Here is a 25735-nt window from a genome sequence, read left to right on the forward strand (position 1 = left end):
CACTCACACATGGGCACAGACACACGAACACACACAGTCGGACAGACACAGACACGTACATACAAACATACATTCCCCCCCCACACATACAGATACACACACATACACACTCACACACACACACACACAGAGAGAAAGAGAGAGAGAGAGAGAGAAAGAGAGAGAGAGAGATGCATACACACAAACACACTCACATACCATACACACACTATTTTGACTCTACATTTTAGAGACATCTGAGGTCAATGTCAGAAGGGTGTAGTAAGATGACTTCATGCTTATCTTGGTTTAATTAACAGGCTTCCTGGTAAAAGGGATGACTATTTAGCAAGTATTAAATCCAGACAATGGAATGAAAGGAAAGTGCCACCCCAAGCTTGAGCTTTCATGCTCATCTTGACAAGTTTTAGATCACTTTATCTCATGGCAGTGCTACACTGAGAGAATCCCATAGGTACATCCCTAGCCCTTCAGTCTTATGAGGACCTATCTTATTTCCCCACCAACAGAAAGCCCAAAGAGAAAAATTGATTTCTTCATTCAGCTCTTCCACTGCAAAATAATAGCAATAAATATCTATCAGGAAGCACTGGTGGCCTGAAAATGGATTGATAGTTTCTGTCATTGTGAACGTTAAATTGTCGTAGGCCTCTGAGAGAGACAGCATCTGACGAGGACGGCTTCGGTGTGGTTGAACAAGGGGGGGGGGTGTATAGAGAAGTCCCGGAGTGTTGCTAAGCCAGCTACTGTGAGGGTCCCAAGGTGGGCCTTTCTGGTATCTATTTGGATAAACTCAAAAATCAAGGTCAAGTTCGTGAGACCGAGTGCTGCTGTGGACTTTGGAGTCTGTGGACCGGAATGTGACAGGAGAGTCATTATCATACCCATCCCAGGCATCAGCAACCTTCCAGGTTTACTCTAGAGTATCTTACCCTTACATGCTGGGATACCAGAGTGCTTTATCCTAATGGTAGGGATTAGCTGGATAATCAGCATAATTGACCCGGTCCCCATCCTGAGCATTGTCTCTAGGGGGAATCTAGGGCTCTATAGTCTATAAGAGCCTGTGTTTATTGGTCATTGAAATGGTTAGGAGGAAGCTAGGCAAAACCTCAGGCAGGGCTCTAAGATGGCAGCAAAAGGATTCCAGGGATAGGTGAGCAGGGATGTAGGCTCCAATGCATGTCTAAGACATCCAAATACAGCAGAAAGGCTGATGTCTTTGTTTGAAGTCCAATTCAAGCACAGCATCCAAACAAGCTAGTAATCAGGCCTTGGGGGAAGATTCGAGGAAATGGACTCTAAAGGAAGTACCATTGGTGCAGTAATTGGGAGAATTGATTAAATGGGTGTGGAACCCCAAAAGGCATAATTAGGATCTTAAATTTTGGAGAGGCCTGACTACGATCGCCTTCATTGATGGTACCTGTAAGGTCAAGGCACATTTAACACTTTTAACAAATGCTTCGAGATGTCTCGTGGTTGGGATTCCTGGGGATATGGATGGGACTTGCATTGAGAAGACTATGTTCAGCTGAGTATTTCCCGGTGGCTGTATTAGGCCGGGGGTGGGGATAGCAATAATCAGTATATAGTGCTGTCTCCCTAGCCTCTGACACTGCAGAATCTCTGGGCTCAGACCTAACAGATTCTGTGCAGTGGACCTTCCCTTTAAGGGAACCCTCTGATTTCAGAGCCCCTGGGTGCCGTTCCCAGGCTAAGGAAGCAATGAATGCATTAAGAGCTTTAGAAATAACAGCCTCAGCAGCTTGACTCTTCCTTCTATTATTCAGGGAGAAGGGTTGTCAGAGGCATCTTTCCCAGGAGGGTCCTGCCAACCTCTGAGAAGCAAACCCTGTGGGGCAGAAAGGATGTGGCCACTCAGCAGTTACCTTGGTTTCCAAGAAATGTCTCCACCCTTCAGTTGCTTCTGAAAGTCTGTCTGTTTCCCTGTTAAAGGGAAGGCATGCTGAGTTCTCTTCTCAGCTTATAAATTATGCTGTATTAAACGCTGGCAACAGTTTCGCTCTCTCTGTGTAAACATGAGGCAGTGCAGAATGGGAAGGGGGTGGGAAGGGCTGGCTGCCAGGACCCAGTGGAGACTCGTGAACAGCTCTTTGAATGTCGGATGGTGTTCACACCAGCATTAGGAGTGGGCTCCCCAATACCTGTCTTCAGCCAGGCCTTTTTACATTATGAGTGCTGATACCACCCGGGTTCGTTTGTGTGTGAAGTACATGGTCGAATAAATTCTGTGATTCAAGTAGCCCTAAGAAACATACCTTTTTTCAAAAAGAAAAAATAAAATTCAGTATTCATTTATAACATCTGAAATTCTAATGTGGGTTCATTTGGAAAGTTATAATGAAATTCTAATATTTCTCAATTGATCAGTTCTAAATATTCTCTATATAAATTTGAATATTCTCACTTACTCTGTCATTTATTAGGAGGAAAGGAACACTGAGAACAAAAGCAGGAAATAACACCAGGAAGATCTTTTGTTCAACTCCCTGGGTTTGTTTTAGAGATCATTTTATGCTGCCCTGTTTTCAATGGGCAAGAACACCCTTTAAAGTAAAAGAACTTTTTTTTTTTTTTTTTTTTGGTTTTTCGAGACAGGGTTTCTCTGTATAGCCCTGGCTGTCCTGGAACTCGCTTTGTAGACCAGGCTGGCCTTGAACTCAGAAATCCGAACACAGAATATACTACCTTCCATTTTGAAAGCTGGATGTGGCGGTCAATACCTGTAACCCCAGCATTTAAGAAGCTGAGACAGGAGGGCCACTGGGTTTTATGTAACATGACAATCTCTCTCTCTCTCATTTTAGATGTTGACATTTCTCATTGGAATAGGAAATATGAGGAACATCCACCATTACAAGCAGCTAACGGAACTGGAGAGTGGTGCTCAGTCTCTTAGAAGGAGAACACCCTGACTGAACAGTTCCCGCTGCAGGAGATGAAACTCCTGTTCAAACAGGCCTACTGGACAGAGACATTGCTAGCTTCGATGAGAAGTGTAAGGTGAGTTTCAGGGCTACCTGAACCACAGGCTAAGGACCTCCAGAGCCCCTTCCCCTTGTCTTCTTAGCACTACATGGCTCCAGCTTCAACAGTAAAAGGGGAAGAGTGGATAAGGGCAGTGTGGTTGTCAGGGCATTGGTTCCATCTTAGTACACCTGCAATGGTAGTATTGTCTAATCCCAAGATACCATCATCCATCCGGCTATAGTTCTTCCTTGTTCACACCTGTGGGTTGAAAGAATTTCTCATTTAAGGTGGAATTAGCTTCATTCCATTTGGTCTATGTGGTCATCAAGGTCTTAGAGGAGTGGTACCCACAGTTTGATTCAGGATCAAAGCCTGAACCATGTGGTATAAGGAACAGAGATGAGTTGGGCCTAAGGACTTACTGGCAACTTCAATGATCTCCTTATGGTGCAGTGTGGAAGATTCTTATAACATAAGGTGGCTTGGTTTAGGAGGTCAACTGTGATGTCATATCTCAGTTAGTAAGGCTATAAGGACTGAGGCAGGATCAGAGGCATGGAGAATTCCTTTAGCCTACTCAAGCCAGACCTTCTTTTCTCTTTGACCCTTCGGCCATCACTTGGTCCTTTCTCCAGTCATGGAAGATTCTAGTTTGAAAACAACCATTAGATATAGGATAGCACCAATTAATTCAACTAACCCATGGCTACAGAAAGCTGGGGACTCTCCTCTTCAAAGGCCAAGACATGCTGAGCTTATGCCCAAGGTCATTTGCCAGATGGTGGTTCACTTTCACAGTGTCATGGAAATGCTTCTTCATTGCTCATGGAAAGTAACCCAGAAACATGGTTTGCAAGTGGATGGCAACACAAAGCAGACCACTGCATTACCTGACAGAGAATTTCTGGAGGGAAAACTACATATAAGAAACTCAAGTGGAATGTTGTACATGTCCTTTACCAATAGAGGAAATATGCTTTAGATTTATGTACTTTTAATATTATTATGTCGGTATTCATTTATTTGTGGTGTGTGTGTATGTGTGTGTGTGTGTGTGTGTGTGTGTGTGGTCTAAAGGCAACTTGAGATAGACAATTCCTTCCTTATGCCATGTGGTTTGGGGTTTTGTGGGAAAAAATATCTCAAAGAAGTTAAAAAAGTAAACAAATTAACATTTATGTCCTGACACTCTTTGGCTCTCTCACTCTTTCTTCTTTCTTTTGTTCTTTCATTTTTTCTTTTCTTTTCTTTCTTTCTTTCTTTCTTTCTTTCTTTCTTTCTTTCTTTCTTTCTTTCTTTCTTTCTTTCTTCCTTCCTTCCTTCCTCCCTTTCTTTCTTTCCTTGTTTCTTTCTTTCTTTCTTTCTTTCTTTCTTTCTTTCTTTCTTTCTTTCTTTCTTTCTTTCTTTCTTCCTTTCTACAGTGCCCCTCTTTATTTGAAATTCTGTTTTGTAAGAGCAGTCATAATTCTCAGCATGGAGTCATTAGGGACAGAATTGGTAGTTACAATGAAAACCATTAAACCAAGAAGAGTCATTAGGCACAATCAGGATAGGGTGACTGAGTGAGTGTTTGTGGGTCACACATGAGATGTGCTCTTTGCTAGCTTTCTGGGAAGGCAATGGAAACTAGTGGTGGCCATTTTACTGACAAAACATCTTTAGGAGAACTGTTTTTCTTTTACTTCCTGCGAAATTACTCAGGGACTGTTTGGTTGACCAGTAGGACAAGTTCAATAGCTAATGTTCTTTCTTCTTTAAGGCCCTGACCTATAGCAGCATTTGCCCTAGAGCATGCATTCTGACAGACAACAAATCAGGCAACAGCATATATACACTTACCCCTTTTCTCTCCAAAGTGCTTCTGTGTCTTTATGAACTACCCCTGCTTTGAGTGCTGAGCTAGTCCTCACCGGGCTTATATATCATATGATATATAATATACATTATTATATATTATTTATTTTATTATATATTATTATATATTTTTATACAAAACATTTATATACACACACACACACACACACATATATATATATATATATATATATATATGTAAATGAAACCAGCCAATGATGACTGAAGCCCCTGAAACCAAGAGCCAAAAGTACTCTTTTTTTTTTTTTTAAGTTGATGTAGCTCAGGGTAAAAAACATGTGCACATCTAGTGCTGCAGAGGCTAGAAGAGGGTGCCATCTCCTGTGGAATTGGAGTTAGGCAGTTGTGAGCCACCATGTGGGTTGTGGGAACTGAACCACTGGCATCTGTAAGAAGAGCAGTGAGTGATCTTAACTCTCTGAACCATTTCTCTAGTCCCTACTTTTACTTCTTAACCAAAGGTAAATCAAGCCCATGGGGAGCTTGTGGAGAGCTAGTCATAACTGGATGCATTGGAGAGCTTTGTTAAACAGTACCTGGAGGAGGCCTGCCTGGGTAGATGGCTCAGGGAATAAAAATACTTCTGCATAAGCAGGAGAGCCTGAGTTCAAACTCTCAGAATCCAAGTAAAACCTGGCAAATAACCCGCATCTGAAACGGCAGCACTTGTTTCTACAGTGAGATTCCAGATGGAGACTCAGAAGGTCATGGGTCAGCTAGTCTGAATTACCCAGATGCAAAACAAGAGTCTCCTGCCTCAGACAATGTGGAAGGCCAAGACTAGGCTGGTCCCTTGCCTCACATCAGCACTGTCACACACACACACTCCCGGTAGATTTTCAAATTTCAGAGAACCTTTAGCAGACATCACTGGCAGAGCCAGAATCATTCATGTAATAGTGAACATTGCTTCTGCTCATTACGGTTTAAGTCATGGGGTGGTATTGGTAGAAGAGATAGAACTCAGGTAGGGTTTTATGTGCATGTAATAACTTTGGTCCTTTCTGTAATGAACAATGAAAGGTACTAGAAAGGGGGAAAACAATATTGGTTATTTCACTTTTAAAAACTGTACCAAATAGCATTTGAGAAGATGGAATTTATGCCCTCGTGTGATGCTCAGGGGGTGCAGAGCCTTTCTTGCAAGCTTGAGGATCCCCGATGCCTAGAATCCATCTAAAAGAAGGTGGGTGTTCTGGTGTGCACTTTGAATCTGCGAAAACGGACACAGGAAGACCCTTGGGGCTTCCTGGGCAGCCAGCCTGGGAAAGAGTGTCTCCCAAAAAGAAAGAAAGAAAAAAGGCAGATGGACAGACAGACCGAAAGAAAGAATGAAAAAAGGAAAGAAGAAAAACAAAACAGAAGGTTGTCCTCTGACCTGTGTCACATGGACCCCCACAAAAATAAATGAGAAATTGAAATTGCCCCCAAATAACTAATCCCCCACCAAAGGAAATAAGGGACACAGAAGCCTTCACTGTCCACTACCCTATCCCACCAAGAGAGAACAGAAAAATAAATATCTGTGTTTTTGGTTTTTCAAGATATGGTAAGGAGAATTTTTTTAAATATGCTTTCGAATCCTCAGAGACTTTATAATTTATCAGGAAAGACACATTCTTCCTAATGAAAGGTTACTGACCTTCAGGAAAGCGACAGTTCAATTACAGCCCATTCATATGCAGAGCAGTGTTGATAAAGGACGGGGCGATGTGACTGGCATAGCAAAGAAAGGGAAAACGTCTGGAAAATTATTATTCGCTTCTTAAAAGTTTAATTGTGAAACAAGAATAATAAATACGATCGCTCAGGTGGCAGAATCCTTTCTTCTCTGGCCCCGTGCTCCATTAGATCTGGTCCATTGGCTGTGCTGCCTGCTTGCTTTTCTTTCTGCTTCCTAATATTCTTGCCTTTTTAATCCTCTAAACCGCTAAGGCTAACAGATCAGAAAGCCCTTGGGGTTCTGAAATGCTGGGTTTCAAAAACGAATTCCTCCCCCCTCCCCTTCCCTTTTGACTGGCAAGGCAAGCTGGAACATGTCTTAGTGTTATTTTAAGTGTCTGACTACTATTTAGAGGATAAAATAGATGGAGAGGCAATCGCCATACCCTCAGCCACCCACCCACAGTCGTGCCCAAGCTCCAGGGAGGTAGGCAAGCCCCTCCTGGGCTGAGAATAGCTAAGCAAAGTCCTGGCTAGACTCTCCGGAGCCAGCCAGCAGCCAGACTTGACTGATACCTGCAGGTTCTGTTTGCTGAGTCTCTCCAGGTGTGGGGAAGACACCTGATTGTCACTTTGTAAATCAGAGGAGTGCCACTCAGACACACAACTCTTTGGTCTCACCCAACAGAACCACGGTTCTCCATCAGCAACTGCCATAGTGATCGCCTCCAAAACAATACATTTTTTTTTCCTTAAAAAAAAAAAAAAAAAAAAAAACAAAAAAAAAACCAAAAACACTGCATTGGACTCTAAAACTTGGGAGGCAGCCAACACAAATATTTGAGGCCAAAGCATTATTTTCATTTTTAATATTTTTACCTCGGAATTTAATATCAGCCAGCTACGTGTGTGGTACGGAGGGGTGGTTGAACAGGGTAAAAGGAGTGGAAACTCTGAGAGAGCCTGCATGTTCCCAACACCTATCAGACTGCCAGGCACATGGTGGCTTTTCAACGTTTTGTTGATAGATCACTAGAACTACTGCATTGCTCTTTCGCTTCTTGGATGAGCTGTACGATCCATGAACTTCTCTCTCAGAACAAATTTACTCTTGGGTTTCTTCTCCCTCCACTGTTACCGAGATGCAGATTTACCTCCAACACAACCATGAATCCTTGTGTATCATCTTTGAAATGTAGCTTACTGCAGGGTTAATAAAGCATGATTTCTGTGGATTTATGCTGTAGTTTGGAGATTTAATGGCCCCAGAAAACATGTGTTAAAGACTTGGCCCCCTCTGAGAGTATTCAGAGGTGAAGTTTTAGAGAAGTGATCGAATCAGGAGGGGCTCGAACTCAATGGATACATTGATGGATCAAGGGAGGTATGGAGTCATACTTGGCTGGCATTATTCAGAGATGGGAGGTTCTAGGAAGTAACGTCTGATTGGATGATTTAAGTCACTGAGGGTATGTTCTCTTGATGACTCTCCTCTCCTACCCTTTTCCACTACCCCACCCCCAGGTTCTGTCTCCTAGCTACCATGAACGGAACACCTCTGCTTTCCCACACACTTCTGCCAAACTATTCGGACTCAGCACAGCTCAGGAAAAGCAGAGAGACGCTACAGTAACCAGGGGAACCCAAGAATGGAGTCCTTGAAACCTTACATCAAAATAAACATTTTGCCCTTATTTTCTCCTTTGATTTGCTTGGGCTTTTTTTTTTTTTTTTTTTGTCATGGCCGAGACAAACAGCTAATGTAACAATGAAAGTGCTGAGCTAGCTTTTGTGTCCTCAGCCCTCAGTTCTTTGATGCATCCTTCACTTCTGCATAACCCGGAGGACATATCTCTGTGCTAAAAGATGCCCTAGAAAACATTCTTTCAATTTATATTATTCTGTACTTTTGGTTTAGGACCATCCAGACTCTGAACTTTAAGATGCTTTTCAGTTCTAGTCCTGTGGTCAGAGAAGATGAACTCTGTCCTTTATGAATATAAATCTAGACACATGTGGCATGGCCTATCTTTTGTGACATTGCTCCTTACATTTACTCCAATATCTGTTCAATTTTGCTATCACTCAGGACCTTGATGTAACCATGAACAAATTTCCTCTAGGACAAAGGAGTTGCATTAGGGATATATTATATGTATATATTATGGATTTTCTATTTTATAAATATAAATTATGGGCTTTCTATTTTAAAAATATAAACCCAGGAGCTTCATAGAGCAATCTGTCAAAATCCGCTCGGTTCAACTCTTTTTTACTTAATCAGTGTGTTACAACATTATTGAATGCATGGGACACACAGGTGATGGAAACTTAACCAAATAAAACCCCATACAAATAGTAAGAAATGTTTATTATCTTACATAACAGATGATCCTATGTTGGAGCCTATATTGTTAGGCAGTGTAGTAGTTTAAAAACATTCTGGATGAGTTTCAAGGTTTGCGCTTGTTTTTATCCTGTTCTTAGATAATAGGCAGTGCAGAGCAACCAAAGGCTTACTGTGAATGGCTGTAGGAATTGTATTTTCACATTTTAACTTAAAGGAAAAATATGATTAAAAAAACAACAACACCCATAAAACTTATTTTCCTTTGGGTACTGTATCAATAGCACAGAGATATTTGTCTAAAGCGACTGCCACAGCCTTACCCTCATCCTCCTCATTAGAAAGGATTAGAAGGATTAATAAGTCCTATTGTCTTTCTGAAATAGATCTCTGATAAGAAAGTGAGATGAACCCCAACTTGTTTAGGGAAATCAAAACCCACTGGGGCTAGGACTCTCTTTTTTCCAAGCATTGATTGCTGAGAGGGAAGAAGGAGGAGAAGAAGGAGAAGGAGGAGAAGGAGGAGGGGGAAGAGGGGAAGGAAGAAGAGGAGGAGGAGGAAGAGGAGAAGGAAGAGGAGGAGGAAGAGGAGGGGAAAGAGATAGAGAGAGGGAGGAAGGAAGGAAGGAAAAAGGAAAGAAGGAAGGAAGAAAAAAGAGGAAAGAGGAAGGAAGATGAGGTCATTTCGACAAAATTTGGGTGACTTGTTCAAGCAAAGATGGTCAGTAACCAAGAGAGCTGGTTGTAAGGGAAGCCTCCTATCAGTGGGGATAAGATGGAAGGTAGAGAACTGGTGTTGGAAATCAGTGCATAGAGAGAGAAAAGCAAGCAATAGTGTGTAGAGCAGGTGTTTGATAATTGCAGGTGAAGATGAATGAAACACAATTTGCAACAACATTAATCTGACACATCTCTAATGATATGTGCTGTTCCGTGGTAGTTCAGGCCGATAGTTTAGTAGTTCACACACATAACTGTAATTAGTACTAGTTTTGACAGATCTTTATAATAGTTTTTAATCTCTTATTGTTCATCAGTTTATGAATGAGCAGCAATATTCGCAGGCTCTTTCTCTTTCCTCCAGCCTCTCAAACAGTTGAATCCTAAACAAAGGTTCTCATATAGTCTTCATGAGAAGCACCAGAGGACTGCCCGAGATGTGCACTAGCCTGTGATTCCTATGGTCTTCCCTGCTCCCTAACTATGTCTAGAAAGGAACCCATATGAGAGGTTCACAACTGTAACTCCACCTCCAGGGCATCTGAAGCCTTCTTCTTACTTCTCTGGGCACCTGCACGGACCTAGCATAGGCATGCACATGCACACGCACACATTCTCTCTCTCTCTTTCTCTCTCTCTCTCTCTCTCTCTCTCTCTCACACACACACACACACACACACACTCATGAATGCTCAAGTACAAAAATAAATAAATCATTAAAAATAATTAAAGATAAAATTAGTGGCTGGGAACTTGTGATATAAAGACTCCTTCAGGCTCTACCTTCAACGTTTCTACTCTTAGATTTGCTTTAGGCAGGAGCAGTTTAATTCAATTATAAGGAGACATATAGAAATTGTATTTGAGGTGATTTCATACATTACAGGGAACATTGATTTTAATTAGCTAAATAGCCTTTTAGAGACTTAAGTTACTTCCTGTGTCTTGGGGTGCCTGCAACACTTTTACCAAAGTAATAGTTTCATCAGCCCAGACGCTATGAACTCATTATTTGGAGAGCCCTTTATATTAAACTGGTTCCTTTTAACAATCGCGAGAATTTGAAGAATCTGAAGAATATACAGCCCATATAAATAAAATGGAGAACAATTATGTTTATATCATAATTTAATATTGTTGTTATTATTCTCCATTTGTGAAATAAGAATGCTTCCTTAATACAGCATCATAGAATAGGCTAGACAAATAAAGACAGCTCAGAGGAACACCTGCATTTATTTATTTATTTATTTATTTATTTATTTATTTATTTATGCACCTGAGTCTGTACCTTCCTGACAGTTGCCAGCTCTGCGAGATGGGGAATCTTCTTGTTGATTAGCTTTGGGTTTCTTTTGATTAATATTTATCTTTATTTGTGTGTCTCCATGCACCCGAGTGTAGTTGTCCCAAGGAGGCCAGGAGTGGGTGTCAGATCCCCCAGAGCTGAAGTTACAGAAGGTTGTGCTAATCCCAAAGATGGGACTTGAAAGCCCACCAACCCAAATCATCATGGCCTAATTAATTAAAGCAAGCGTTATTTATTATTATTATTATTATTATTATTATTATTATTATTATTGTTATTCCTGGACATATAATGTCTCTCCCTAAGGTGGGTTTCAAGAGGTCAGCACAGAATATGAGGAAGACAAGGGTTTTTATAGTTCAGGAGTAGAGGATTTCCCAATGGGGCATTTGGTCGGCAAAACAGGCAGGCTTATAGAAACAGAACATAAGCTTAATGAATTAGTTTCTCTTGAAAGAAAGATATGGCTGTAGGGTGGGCACCACAAGGGAGTCATAGGTGGTCATACAACACTTTGAAAGAAAGGTAGGGTTTTGAGATGCCTATAAACAACTTTTTGAGACAAAGACATAGTTGCCATTCCTGGAACAGGCAGTACAGAACCATTCATAGTTGAGGTTACAGGTGGGGCAGAGTCCAGTTCCTTGAGACACAGAGATCTAATCACCAACAGGAATGAACCTACTTTGTTTTTTACAATAAGATGACTTTTAAGCCTAAGATGATTCTTTAGTTGTAAGCCATTGGAGGGGTCCTGAAAGCAAAACTGGGTCCTCAGGAAGAGCAGCAAAGCCTCTTGACCCCTGAGCAACCTCTCTAGATTCCAGCTTTGGGGTTCCTGATGCATGGCACTTCAGTCATGTCAGGTTGAGACAACCCTTGTCAATGAGAATGCTGGTGTGTTCTGTCTCAGATAGCTCCTTTTCCAAACCTTTGTGCACACCATCCTGTGGTCCTACCTGCTCAGTCTTCTTCTCTTTGTCCTTCATCCCCAAATCTCCATTCTCAGGACAGTTTTTAAATTCCCGATGATCTGTGTGTGTACTTAGCAAAAGTGGGTCCCGCTTGAACCAGTGGGTAGCATACCTCCCAGTATAGCCAGGAGATGCCACCGCTGGAGCCGACTCTGTTATAATGTGAGTCTCCACTCTCGTGGTCCTTGCCTCCTTCACCAAGGCTACTGTGACCACGAGGCTCTTTCATAGATACGGAGGAACAGGTCTTACTTTTCCTGGAAAGCAATCTGAAAACGGAACTGCAGAATGCACCCCGATGCTTCCAAGTCTTGCCACATTTGCTTTTTAATCTCATTATTGGGGGGTGGTTGAGCTGAGCAAAAGTGTGAACACCAGGACGAGGTCCCTCTTCCATGCCTCCCTCATCCTCATGACTGGCCAAAGGAGTCAGAGCTGAGAATTTCAGTACCGTTCAAGGAACAGCTCAGCAATGTTCACCCCAGTCCTCTGAACACACTCAGATAGGTGACACCCCACGCAGACCTGTACGGGTTAGTTACTCCATAAACCCAACCTTCAACAGCAGAGTGTGGTGCCCTTACCATTTGCTACCACAAATGAACAGAACATTCCAAAAGGAGAGCTAACCTTTCAGGTGACATTCTGTCCTGATCTTTGAAGACCTGCGTACACTAGAGAGCCCAATTAACCAAGGTTTCTTCTTGAGTCTTCCTCAAGGACTCAGTTTTACTGTTGCAACCTCAGCTAAGATGCTTACTGTTGCTTTTTGAGGCAGGGTTTTATTACTTAGCCCAGGCTACCTTCCAAGTCATGATCCTCCTGCCTCAGCCTCAGACACTGAATCCTGGAATTCTAGGCTCATGCCTTCATACCCAGCTGCACAAGATAGTGAACTATCGTGCACATACATTTCTCTGGGAATGCTGAGCCTAAGAACACCTTTCCCCCCTTTCTACGGGCATTTCTATTCTTCAGAATATGTATTATTGCCAAAGACAGGAGCTCCCACTCTCCAGAACAGAAAGTACGAAAGGAAGAAATAGTCATGGCGTCTTGGTCAAAAACTACATAGGAGGAGAAAAAGCAAGTATGTTAGCAAATATGTGTTCATTTTCACACATTTGCTCATTGTTGCTTGAACTGTTTTACTTATTACTTGATTTTAATAAAATATTCAGTCTAATTGGAAGACACTACGATTCCTGCTGCCAACCCTCGATGTGTGCTTTGCAGAATTAATTAGAAACTGGCTACTGTGACTTGGCGAAAGGAGGTTATATTTGCTGAACTTGAGATGGGAAATCGCCCTTTGTTTCAGTTAAGCAAGATTCAGGTAGTTCAATAAACGCCACTTAACTGGGGCAGACTTGATCAGGGAAGTTGCTGAATTGGGAAACCAATTAAGTCTAATGATAATTAGCATGCACTGCTGCTTAATTGGGATAGGTGGTCCATTGAGTTGGTATCACTGTAGGTAATTAAATGAGGCTCTTGGAGGTTAAGAGATAGAGTCTTCTTGATGCTTTCAAGATTGAAGGCAATTTATTTCCTTTCTTGATCATGATGTTGCTGTTGAGAAAAACTCCTCCAATTCTAAAGAACTCCAAAGGTGCTACTCGCTTTGAAGGGGCCTCGACATCGTATTGTGCATGATGGTGTACGCACACATGTATGTGCACTTATATTTCTCTACATATAAATTATGCATATAAAGGAATGGAAACATCGAGGTAGAGTTTTTAGTGGCTTATCCAAAGTTGCTGCTATTTAGTGATTTAAAACAGGTAGCACAGGCCGCTTCAGAATTCTATTCCCCAGTGTGACTCAACACCAAAATGCTCGCCCCGTGCGTGCATCTTAGTTCCTTTTTTTGTTGTTAGCACCAAATACCAGGCATGAAATAATTGAAGGGATAAAGGGGGTTATTTGGGCTTCAGTTTGAGGGCATAGTGTCCATCACAGTGAGGAAGACATGGTGGCAAGCGTAGGAGGCTGCTGGTCACATTATATCCACAGTTTTGATCAGGGAATGGACAGGAAACAGGGCAGAGTTACCCTTCAAGGTTCGCCCCTCAGTGACCCACTTCTTCCAGAAAGGCTTCACTCCCTAAAGATTCCACAACGTTTCAAAACAGCGCCACCACCTGGCGACTGAGTGTTAAGACCCATAAACCTCTAGGGAACACTTTTATTCAGACACAACACAAGGTGAACAGAGCGGTGGGAAGAACCTGGGTGGGAGCCCAGGGACTTGGCTCTAAGCTGTGGTGCCGCAGAGATAAGACACGGACTTTTGTGGGTACATATGCTTCTTTTATTAAATAAAGGTGTGGGGCTAAAGAATCGCGAAGATCCCTTCCAGCTGTAAAAACACAAGCGTCTCCAGTCGTTTTATTTAAAAGTTTGTTACTGGGAAAAAAATCTTCATTTTAAATTTGTATGAAGCTCTCCTTTATTAAGCAGGTCCCTGGCAAAAGGTAATGATAATATCGAGCTCTGTCTTAAAGCAAAGCAAAGGAGAAGTTATCTCCGAGATGTAGCTGGGTGGCTTTTGAAAGAGAGGTGAGGGAAGAGGTTGGGAAGGGGATGATGAAGATAATCCTGGAATGGAGTGTGTGTGTGTGTGTGTGTGTGTGTGTGTGTGTGTGTGGTGTGAAAGTGTGTATGTGGTAAGCAGGTATTTAGTGTGTGTGCGTGTGTGGTGTGCAGGTGTATATGTGATATGAAGGTGTGTGTGCATGGAACATGGGCATGGACCTTGCCTGTGCACATACATATGAAGGTCGGAATGGGACCTTAGTGTCTGTTCTGTCCCTTTCTCCCTTATTGCCCTGAGGCAGGATCTGAAGTGTGCTCTTTCAGCTAGGCTAGCTAGTAGAAGCTCTGGGCAGTCCCTCATCTCACTCTTCAGTGGGGTATTGACGGCCCTAGATCTCCCTGGGTCCTGGCTACTCAGATTCAGGTCCTCGTGCCTGTCAATCAAGTGCTCTTACATACCGAGCCATCTCTTGAACTCCCTGGGAGTGATTTATGACTATGGCATATTTTTAAAGAATAAAATCATGTACTGGTAAAGACAATAAAAGATACTCCTGTGTCCTGACATCCTGTCCAATTTGTGGAAAGATGGCTGTCAAGGAACGTAGGAGGTCAGACAGACAGGACTGCATGAAGGAGAGCTTATCAGAGCTCTGGTCCTGAAGGTTAAGTGACTTAGGACAATCAGGTTGGCAAGTGTACCCTAGTAGCAGAGACAATACTTGGACAGGAGTTGTTAGCGAGGATTTCTTTAATTTACTTTGTCTTGGATACACATATAAGGCTTTAGATCAGCAGGTAATTTCATCTACTTTCATGTAAGAACCATAATAATATAAGCCTTTGAACTAAGATGATCAATCATAAAAGAAACGGGGTGGCCACTGGTGCACAGCACAAAGATTACAACCACTTGAGGTTTCATTCGCTCACGACTCCTTTTCAACTTTGAAATTGTTATAGGATGGGGGAGGCTAGGTGTATAAAATAGTACACAAGTCAGAAATCTACGGATAAATCCTTATTTATTTTTAAACAGTTCACATTCATATATTTTTGCTATTTGTAAAAGGATGAGAGCACATTTATGTACTAGTGAGATGAATGTGCTTGTCTAACTAACACAATCCGACACAAGGAGATGTTCACTTGATAGGACCTGAGGAATACAGGAGAGAGGACACCATGCCATTCATTTGGGGAGTCAGGTGGTTACAACCATTCCCCGAGAACAGACCACTTTACATGTCTGGTAAAAACCACCCCAAGCCACGACATACAGTTGCTTCCAACCTACACTGTTACAGGCAGTGCTCACTGGTGTTGTGTGGCATGATGACATGCATGTTGCAAAATGTGCATGATATGTGTTAGAGCCAGGGCTGCAGTGACATCATGGTTGCTACATGAGTACTGTCAGAGACACTGGGAGTAATCATGCCTCTGATTCTGAGTCCTTTCCCCCACCTCTTCCCTCTTCTCTCTCTCTCTCTCTCTATCTATCTATCTATCTATCTATCTATCTATCTATCTATCTATCTATCTATCTATCATCTATCTATGTTATTCTGTGTTCAGAAACCTTATACCATTGCCAAGTGTTCCACAACTCCCACATTCAGTTATTCGACCAATGTAGGGGTCTCAGTTCACAGTTTAAGAATCTTTGATCTAGACTTTCCTAACTCGTCTTCTCCTTTTAATTAGCCTCCCAAGGCTCACCCTTTGCCCACCCCCTGCAAGTAACTTTGCATCAGTTCTAGACGGCTCATGACTATGTTTGGGATGCTATCCTCGTTGGCCCCTTGGACTATAAATGCTACCTAAATGTTATATTTTTTAAAGTCACAGTATAGATAAACATCATAGATGTGGATGGAAGCACACATAGAATTGCAAGCGTGTAGAGAGAGTGAGTCAATCTCATAGTTTTAAAATAAAATAATATGCACTCAAAAGTTGGCTTTTAGTAACATATTTTGGGCAAGCGGAAGGCTAATTTTAGTTATCGTATCCATCTTTGTGTTATTACCACCAACAGGTTTGTAAAATGTTGGTGGAGTATTTCCAGCTGCAACTTGAAGGAGCACATGTAGCTTAATCAACAAAGAAATAAAGTACGGCAGTGGCTCTCAACCTGTGGGTTGCGACCCCCAGGGTTGTCTATCAGATAGTTGCATTATAATTCATAACAGCAAAAATATTTGCCATTATGAAGTAGCAATGAAATGATTTTATGGTTGGGGTCACCATAACCTGAGGAACTGTATAAAAGGGTCACAACGTTTGGAAGGTTGAAAACCACCGAAGTAAATGGACACAGATTTCCCCAGTGAGTTGCTTCAGGTTCTGATGACGTTGTACCTGAGATCCATGCTCTGGCATTTCCCAGTCAGATGGGCATGGCCCTAAGCAGAGACAGCAAGTGCTCTGTGTTCCATGAGACGATTTTCCCTCTTCTTATATTCTTCAAATCTGAAGTCTACTTGTGGAATTAGCTGAACTTTGTCTCCCTGTTTTGTGTCTCGTGTGGCTCTTGAATAAAGATGTCTCTGGTGTGTGGACTTGGAAACACTTCTTTCATTAAGGGGGGTGGGGGGGAGCTATCCATCTGGAATTAAGAGCCTCCGTGTCAGTAAGTCAACATCATTTCCTTGAAGTTTGCTCTTCTCTGCCCCTTGGGAGATGCAGTCAGGCACACAGAGGAAGACTTGGGGAAACTAGAATAAACTGTCCAGCCAAACCCCTTCAACAGGGGGGTGAAACAGCTTTCTGCAGCCCCAGCTCTGATGAACTTTAGACTTCACAGACTTTATTGCTTGACTAAGAATGTGTTCATGCTTAGAGGCAGAATCCCAATAAGGCACAATATGCAGAGAGAGAACCGTAGGAGGGATTTTGTGAAACAGCTTTCGGGGAATACGATTTTGTTTGAGACATTCTTAGAGACACCTTGTCTATACCTCACTGGTGCGTTTTCTGAGCCAGCTCATGTGGAAACAGAATGGCACCTGAGCAAACAATACAGGGTGTAGCAAAAGGAATCACTTTCATTTTGCAACCACAAATATTGTAATAGCCTGTGCACGTATTTTAGTGAAATGTTGTTTTCTTTCTCATGTGAAGACGCTTTGTATGAAATTGTGGATTCAATTTGGTTGCTGTGGCTAATCAGAATTGTTCTTTTACAACCATGGCCCTGGGGACAGCCAGAATGTAAATTCTCAGAGAAATACTTTTCAGAGAAAGGTCCCATCAGCCTCCTTGCCCAAGGCCACCACTGATATCATTTCACATAGGAATGGTAGATGGAAAGACAGTGCAGAATGGATAGAAAGCACATCTGAAGGGTGCTAGTCATAAGATAGTCAAATATTCACGAACATCGATAACAATGAGATAGGCACGGGTGTGGAATGTTTAGTATTTCAGGCATTGTCCTCAGAACTACATGTGGCTCCCGTGTTGGATCCCCAGCATCTGTTGAGTTTGGACAGTTATCATCCCACCATCCCAATGCAGAAGCCAAGGCATGGGTGTTTGGGATGCTGCTTGGTGTTTTATAGACACGGAGATAGAATTGGGCTCTAAACGGAGACGGTATGACCGACTTCCGAATCCTGTTTTCCCCTGTTACACAGGCTAATCCTTTTACATGTAATCTATCTGTAAATGAAGGAGCGTTTAGTGTGCAGAGTTGGCCAGGCCCATACTTTCAAGAGTTCTACTCTGAAATAAGCCCCAAAGAATAAAAAGCAATCCGGCATGGATTCTGTTTGTGAACGAAGTACTGTCTGCTTTTTGCAGAGAAGATCACAGAGGGAGGGGAGCCTCAACTCTTAGAGCCTGATGACCCCAGGTTAGATCCATGAGAGTTAAGGTTGGGATAAGTAAGCCCCAGGGGCCCATTTGCTAAAGATCTGACCTGTGGCACCGCTGGGAGCCAACGTCCAGGGGTGGGACCCCGTGGAGAGGAGCTGAATCTGCGGTAAGAGCGCGCTATTGAAGATATGCAGACACTGGTGCCTTCCTCTATTTGTTTCTTGGTTACTATGAGGTGAGCATCTTCCTTTCCACGTGCCACTGCCACAATGCATTTTCTCATCACAGTCCCTTAGGAAACAGGACCAAGCATCACCTACCGACATCTCTGACTCCATGAGCCAAAACATACCCTTCCTCTCCGTTACAGCGATGAAACCAACCCACAGAAGCCAATCTGGCACCATCTGCGGCGTTCCTATATATGATTCCACTATGACTTGTCTAAAACTGCCCCTCCCACTCCCCAGTAATGAGTTTAAGCACGTGGTCCCCAGCGGCTGACATTGTTTTGGAAGCTTGCAGAACTTTTAGGAGGTGGGGCTTAGCTGGAGAAAGGATGGCTGGGAGGCAGGCCTCATTGTTATGGCTTGGCCTCGCTCCCAGCCTGGTCTCTCTGCATCTCTTTTGCAGAGATGCGGAAAGTGAGGGGACCCACTACAGTACCTTCCCCCATGATGGGGTGCAGTCTATTTCTCCTTTACGTTGTTTCCTGTCAAAGGTTTGATTATAGCATCTTGAAAACTGACTAACATGGTGTCTAACATACCCTTAATCAGTAGTGACCACCACCATCGCTACATTAAAGAATTTGGAACAAGAATATTGATAAGGTCTGGGAATTCCAAGGCAACTTCCATTTCTTACTATTTTGTTCATTTCCCCCCCTTTTCACTTTTATTTTACACTCCCCTCTACTTTCCTGCAGATACTATTAAACGGGAAGTCTCCCTCTTTGAAGATTATTTTCTTAAATATAACTTTTGAATTATCCTGCATAGAGGGAAAGTAATTTTAATTCGTTAGAAATAAAGGATTTCAGAGATAAGTCGGAGAAAGTAGTTTGTAGGCAAGACAAATGACGTACGTGAGGATGATGATAAGTTAGTAAATTAGTAAGTTAGAAAATGGTTAGGAAACTAGTGAGAGGAAGTCTGTACCACCAAAGAGAGACAATGCTTGCTAAGAATTGGGGAGAGGCTAGCCAAGCAGATAAGAAGGGAAAGTACCCCTTCTTTACAGCCAAGATTCAAATGGCACTTGGGTGCAGTGGGACAAATGGTGGCCTTTGTAAATATTGTTTAAGCGTTAGCCAAGTCCTTAAAGACTGTGTCCTCCACTGCTTCTCATGTATGGAAATTGCGATGTTACAAAGTTTCAATTTGCTAAAGCCTAGAAGAATGCTCTAAGGACACCCTTCCAACTGTCTATCTAAGCAAGGCCAAGGCCAGGAGATGTGGATGAAAGTGGCATGGTTGGAGGCAGATGAAGTAGGATTTAATCCTAATCCTGATGATGTCTCTGAGCCTCAGTTTCCTGATGAAGAGATCTGCTGTGTAGGTTGTACAGTTTTCCACAATATGCAAACTCGAAGCTCAGTACCATTAGGAGATTATTACAATGGAAAGACCCCATGACTCACCTTCAAGTTGAAGGTTTATCAAGCTATCAGGAAGATTCTAAGGTTTTTGGGAACAGTTGGCCTTACCCAATTTCAAACATATGAATGGGATCAATAGAAGAAGCTCATAGTAGAGTTTGTGGTGATGGAAGTATGTGAGGGGCTCTTTGTGCTAGGATCTGGGGATGCAGGAAAAAAAAATCTGTACTTGTGTCTAGAACTCTCCTGTCAACTGTGTCAATGATCTGAAATGCTGGTTTTTATAGCTACAAACACTTGGGTGGTTTCAGGTTTTCTGTTTCTTTGTCTTACATTGTTGACGAGCTTGAACTCATAATCTATTTCTCTATCTCTCTATATCTATTGATCTCTCTATGTATCTATTATCTATCTATCTATCTATCTATCTATCTATCTATCTATCTATCATCTATCTATCTATATTTGACATCTGTTACCTGTTTGTTATCTATCATCTAGTGATCTATCTTCTATTATCTATCCACCTATCATTTATCTATTAATCATCTATCTATATTTGTCATCTACCTATTATCCCTTTATAATCTATCTATCTATCTATCTATCTATCTATCTATCTATCTATCTATCTATCTATCTACCAACTACCTATTAAGTACACCAATAATTTGCATTTTCTTTCCTTGAGTTTCAGGATGCTACACATCTGAGTTCTACCTACCAAGCTGTTTCCCCTCATTCTCTCTTCCTGTATTCTTCTTCTTCCACTCAGACTGGACTTTTCCAGGGCACAGCTTTCATATCTCCCCTCTTCTTTTATATTCATGGGACTGATACTTAAATGGTTCCTTTAAATTTAAGACTTGAGTTTGCCTTGCCTGTGCTGTGAGGTTTGCTAACACTCTTTTTAAGCCGTTTCCATCTAGGTATACAGTAGGCATATCAGGCAAAGACTCCAAACAGAATTGAGACATCTTCCCCTGGGTGCCCTACATCATCAACTGACATTACCCCTCACCCAGTCCACAGATCACCCTTGCTTCCCTCTCGCATATATGCGTGTTTGTCCTAACTTCAACAGCATATCTTTAACTGTCCTTTCAAGAAATTTTTTTTTACTATATCTGCTGCTACCACCCCATAACAAGCTACCATCTGGCATACTCTAAAGGCTAGTCTCTCTGTGTTTTACTTTTTGACCAAATGATCCAGGTGCCATTTTAATGATATAAATCAAATCATGCCACTTCTCTGCTCATAACTCCCATAGATTTTGGGAAGAAGTCAGAGCTCATGAGCATGACAAGGCCCCGACTGACTCCTGACATTTGCTGTTGACTCTCCCCCACGCCTCTGACCTCAGCCTCTCGGCTTACTTTCTTGAACAGAGGGGTTGCATTCTTTCTGTGGGTTTTCTGCTTGACTGTTCCTTGTGTTTAGACGAGTCTCCAGATCACCCTTCCTGATGCTTCTCCCCACTCCCTTTTTTAAAAGACAGGTCTCTTATTGACCTGAGAGTTGTGAAGTGGGCTGGCCTGGCTGGCCAGTGAGCCCCAGGGATCCACGAGTCTCCATCTCCCAACCTTCATATTTTCTAGGTGTGTTCTGGGATAGAAGTCAGGTCCTTAGGTCCCCATGGTCCCATAATGATATCTTCTTTAGCCAGTACCAGGAGACTACTGATTGGGCTACGCCCCCTCTAGCCACAGTGTTCGTGCTTACTTGCGGCTCAGTAATGAGGTGGGTTTAATAAAGCACATCTTTCTTTCTTTATGCTTAAACTTTATTAAATGAAAAAAAAAAACCCTCACTGGTTAGACCACGTGAAGCGTGTTTCTTTCTCGTCAAAGAAGCATAATTTGATCAGTGTTCAAAAAAAGATTTTTTTTTCTTCCTTTAGAAATTGTGTGGGTTGAAGAATCCTCCGGGCTGTCAAAATCTTCATGACTAATAAATGTTACCTGTATCAAGTCTTCTAATTATCTCCAAGATTTTTGATTTTAGAGCCAATGATTTCATTATTTTACCATCTGCCAAAGAGTGTTTTTGGCAGGACTCAGTAGAAAAAATAGGCAATGTGGATGAAAACTTGATTAATTAAACAGTAAACCTATGTCTGAAAGCTATACAGTGAAGTTACACTTAATTCAACCCGAGGCTGCATGGGGCACTATGAGGTCCCTGTTGAATTGGAGCCCCTTCCATGACTTGCCTATTGAACATGCCAATCATGCTCGGAGAAATTAAAGAGGAAGAGATGCAAACTTTCTGAAATGGTTATGATTTGGTTCTTTAAGAGAGTGGTATATGCAGATTTCAAATTTATGAAGAAAAGCATATACACTGACTAGTACGTTTTGAAAGCGCATTGCCATGGGACTTCTGCTTTAAGAATGAGGATGCTTTTGTGATGCCTACGGGTTTTTGTTTTTGTTTTTTTATAATGCTTGTGGGTGGGAGCATGTGGGTCTTCTACTTCTGAAGTGGTTTAGATGCCTCATATTACAGGCAAACTGCTTGTAAACAGACATGAACACGTGCACACGTTTATCTGAGGCACATATTTGAGTAGTGAGGCAGGTGGGTTCTTCTATGTGCTGGCAATTTAAATAGAGACTTGGGTGGGGGATCTGCAGCAAAAGGCTTCTTACATCTATACTACAAAAGAAAATATTAAATATCCTTCAGAAACTGCAAATTTTCTTCAGTTAAAAATTATTGGGGGGCTTCATACATGTATGAGTGTTAAGTCATTTTTACACCCCACCCCCTCCCTTACCTCCTCCCTCTCCCACTTAGGGTCCACTTTCTCTGCAAGCTCCCATCCTACATTTACAGCTTCCTTTTGAACCATCAGTTTAATGAGAGTTTCTTGCCCAAGCATGGGAGAGAGGTTACTTACTGTAACATGGCAACCTATCAGTCACTATACCACCAATGAAAACAACTCACACTCCTTCGACAAAGGGTTAATTGCCCATAATTCCTCCCAGAATGGTGGCATCTGGTGGACCCCTCCTGCATCTGTGCTGATAGGTTGAGGGGCCCCAGTCTTGCACGGCTCTTACAGATCTCAGAAACACAGCTGCAGTGAATTCATGGTGTTTTGAAAGACGCCTTTTTGGTTCATATCTTCTAGTCCTTTGGCTCTTACATTCTTTCTGTCCCCTCTCCAGGGATGTTTCCCGAACCGTCAGGGGGTGACAGAGATGTTCCCTGACACTACCAGAGCCAGAAACTCTTCTCTTTGGGACTGTGGGAAGGCATATCTGAATCTGAGAAGAAACTGTATCATGGCAGATGTTGTATAACACTCACGTTTCAGAGGGACAAACTGCTATTGGTTAAGGGAATGGCAGAAACATATTTCTAATTAGAAAGCCCCAATTAAATAATCACTTCAGCATTATTGTGTATACAGATGGAAAATGTTCTCTATTTGCCTTAAAACTATATATATACATTTTTTAAAATTCTACATGTGTATGTGTGTGATGTGTGGTTACCCATGCAGGCTGAGAACTGGGGTGTTAGTTCTGCTGCTGCAGGAGTTACAGAAGACCATGAACCACCCAAAGTTGGAGCTAGGAACTGAACTTAGGTCCTCTGTGAGAGCAGCAAGCACTCTTAACCACTGAACCATCCTACCAGCCCTTCTTTACTTGCTTAAAATTACATGTAGATTATATTTGTATTCGCATGGTACTTACTTATTAGTAGCGGTGACACTACAGTATCGATGTAACGTCCAGGATGAATCAGACCTCTGCTTAGGATAGCCTTCTCCGTTATTAGTGCCTTCAGGCCCTATTTGTTAGGATTTTGTAGACCTCAGTTTGTTCTCTTATAATTTGATTTTGTACTAGGTCATCAATACTGGTCAGGTATACACTAAGGTAGTGCCCTGTCATAACCTAACTATACCCACAGTTTTCTCATTTGCTTTTTTACTTTTTAATAGTGTTTTGCTGAGTTGCCCAGCCTGTCCTTGAACTTCCAACCTTCCTGCTTCAGACTCCAGAGTCGCTAGAACTATGTAAGCTTGGATCTTCCCCTCTTTTTCTTCCACATTTTATTTTCTTCCTTCACATTTATTTATTTATTTATTTATTTATTTATTTATTTATTTATTTATTTATTTATTTTTACTAGACCATTATTTCTAAACACTTCATATTGTGCATCTATTTCAGCTCCAGTGCAACGGGAGCGATCTTTAATCCTCTCTTGCGTTACATGCAAATACAGATGTACATGCACCTCTTTATGTGTTTGTTAACACCGAGTTCCCTTCCCTTCCCTTTTCTGCTGCAGGGTCTTACTTCCTATGGACCTTGAGCTGCCCTGGGACTTGCTAGATTGCCAGGTTGACCTTGAACTCACATTGATCCTCCTGCCTCAGCCTCCTAATTGTGCCTGGTTTAAAATGTAACTCTTTCAGAAGACTCAGAACAAGACACTGTTACCTTCTTAGGCTTGTGCCGCTGCTACAGTATCCAGTGGCAGGCTGTGGATGAAGTTTGATGCATCACCTGCTTCAGATGCTCAAGGCCCTGGATTTGATCCCCAACTCTGAGGTTTAGGATATGATGCTTAATAACCCAATTTTCTGCCCTTAAGAGGCATCAGGCTTTATTCCCCTTTTCTATAATGTTCTCAGCTTAAAGGAAAATGCTCCCAGAGTTCTGATCTTCTCTTCTTTGCACCTATGCTGCATCAATCAAGAAAAATGACACTGTTTCCAATATAAATCCTCACTACAGTGTCAAATTATTATTTGTTCATAAATTAGTACTATGTGTTAGACACTATGAATGGCAACATCTAGGATGCCACAATTTAATTTTAGAGTGATGTGGAGGTTTTTACCTAAATGAAAACCGTTCTAGACAGTATAGGAAAGGAACATCATAATGAATATTTTAAACATACTTCAGTTTTGAGTAAACAACTGGACACAATATATAGAAAACCACTATAACATAATAATACTATGTTATACATAATATGCTAATATTAACTTTTGTATTTTACTAAGAAAATACTTTTTAAGGTACTTTGCCAAGGCATAGTTCATCCATACAAGCTTTATAAAACATCTCAAAACATTTTGAAAAGTAAAATATTTACACATAGCATCTTGAGTGGAATTGTTGCAAATAAAATTGAAACAACAATACAATGCCAAACAACCCATAATAGCAAAAGGAAAAAAAATAAGCCCATTAGAAATGAATGCTTATCTGCTTAAATACTGCAGGGATCAAATTATAAATTAAAATGTTGGTGATTTATCAAGGTCAGCCAGGATGTAGGAAAATGTGTGTGGATACACACTGCTGTAGTATGAACTGATACAGCCTTTTGTGCAGTGCAATTTGAGAGTACTTATCAAATTTAAACATGTACATACCCCTTGACCCAGGAAACCCACTCCCTAGAATCTCTCGTAGGGAAATATTTGCACATGCAGGCAAGGATGTGAGCATAAGAAAGGACATTTTCAGCCTTCAAAAACTCAATGCATATTTATATGAATAAAAATATTTGAGATAATTGACTATTAGCTCTGGGAATGCTGTAAATGTATTAAAAGAAATGCTGAGAAGAGAGTTTACTTTTTCTTTAGTTACATATTTATATTACTGAACCAACAAAAACAACAAAATAATGTATTCAATTTTAAACCATTAAGAAACAAAATACCATTATAAGTGGCCAAAGATCTATTAACACAACAATTCAAGTCCCTGAGTGTTATTGTTATTTTATAAAGGATGAAAATATGCAAATAAAATACTCAATGGTAGAAATTATATACTAACAGAAGTTCTAAAAATATAAGGGGAATATTGAAAGTTAAAAATAAGAGTGAGCCTATTAAATCT

The sequence above is a fragment of the Mus caroli genome, unplaced genomic scaffold, assembly GCF_978045245.1.
Source record: "Mus caroli unplaced genomic scaffold, Mus_caroli_1 scaffold_15, whole genome shotgun sequence".
Lineage (NCBI taxonomy): Eukaryota > Metazoa > Chordata > Mammalia > Rodentia > Muridae > Mus > Mus caroli.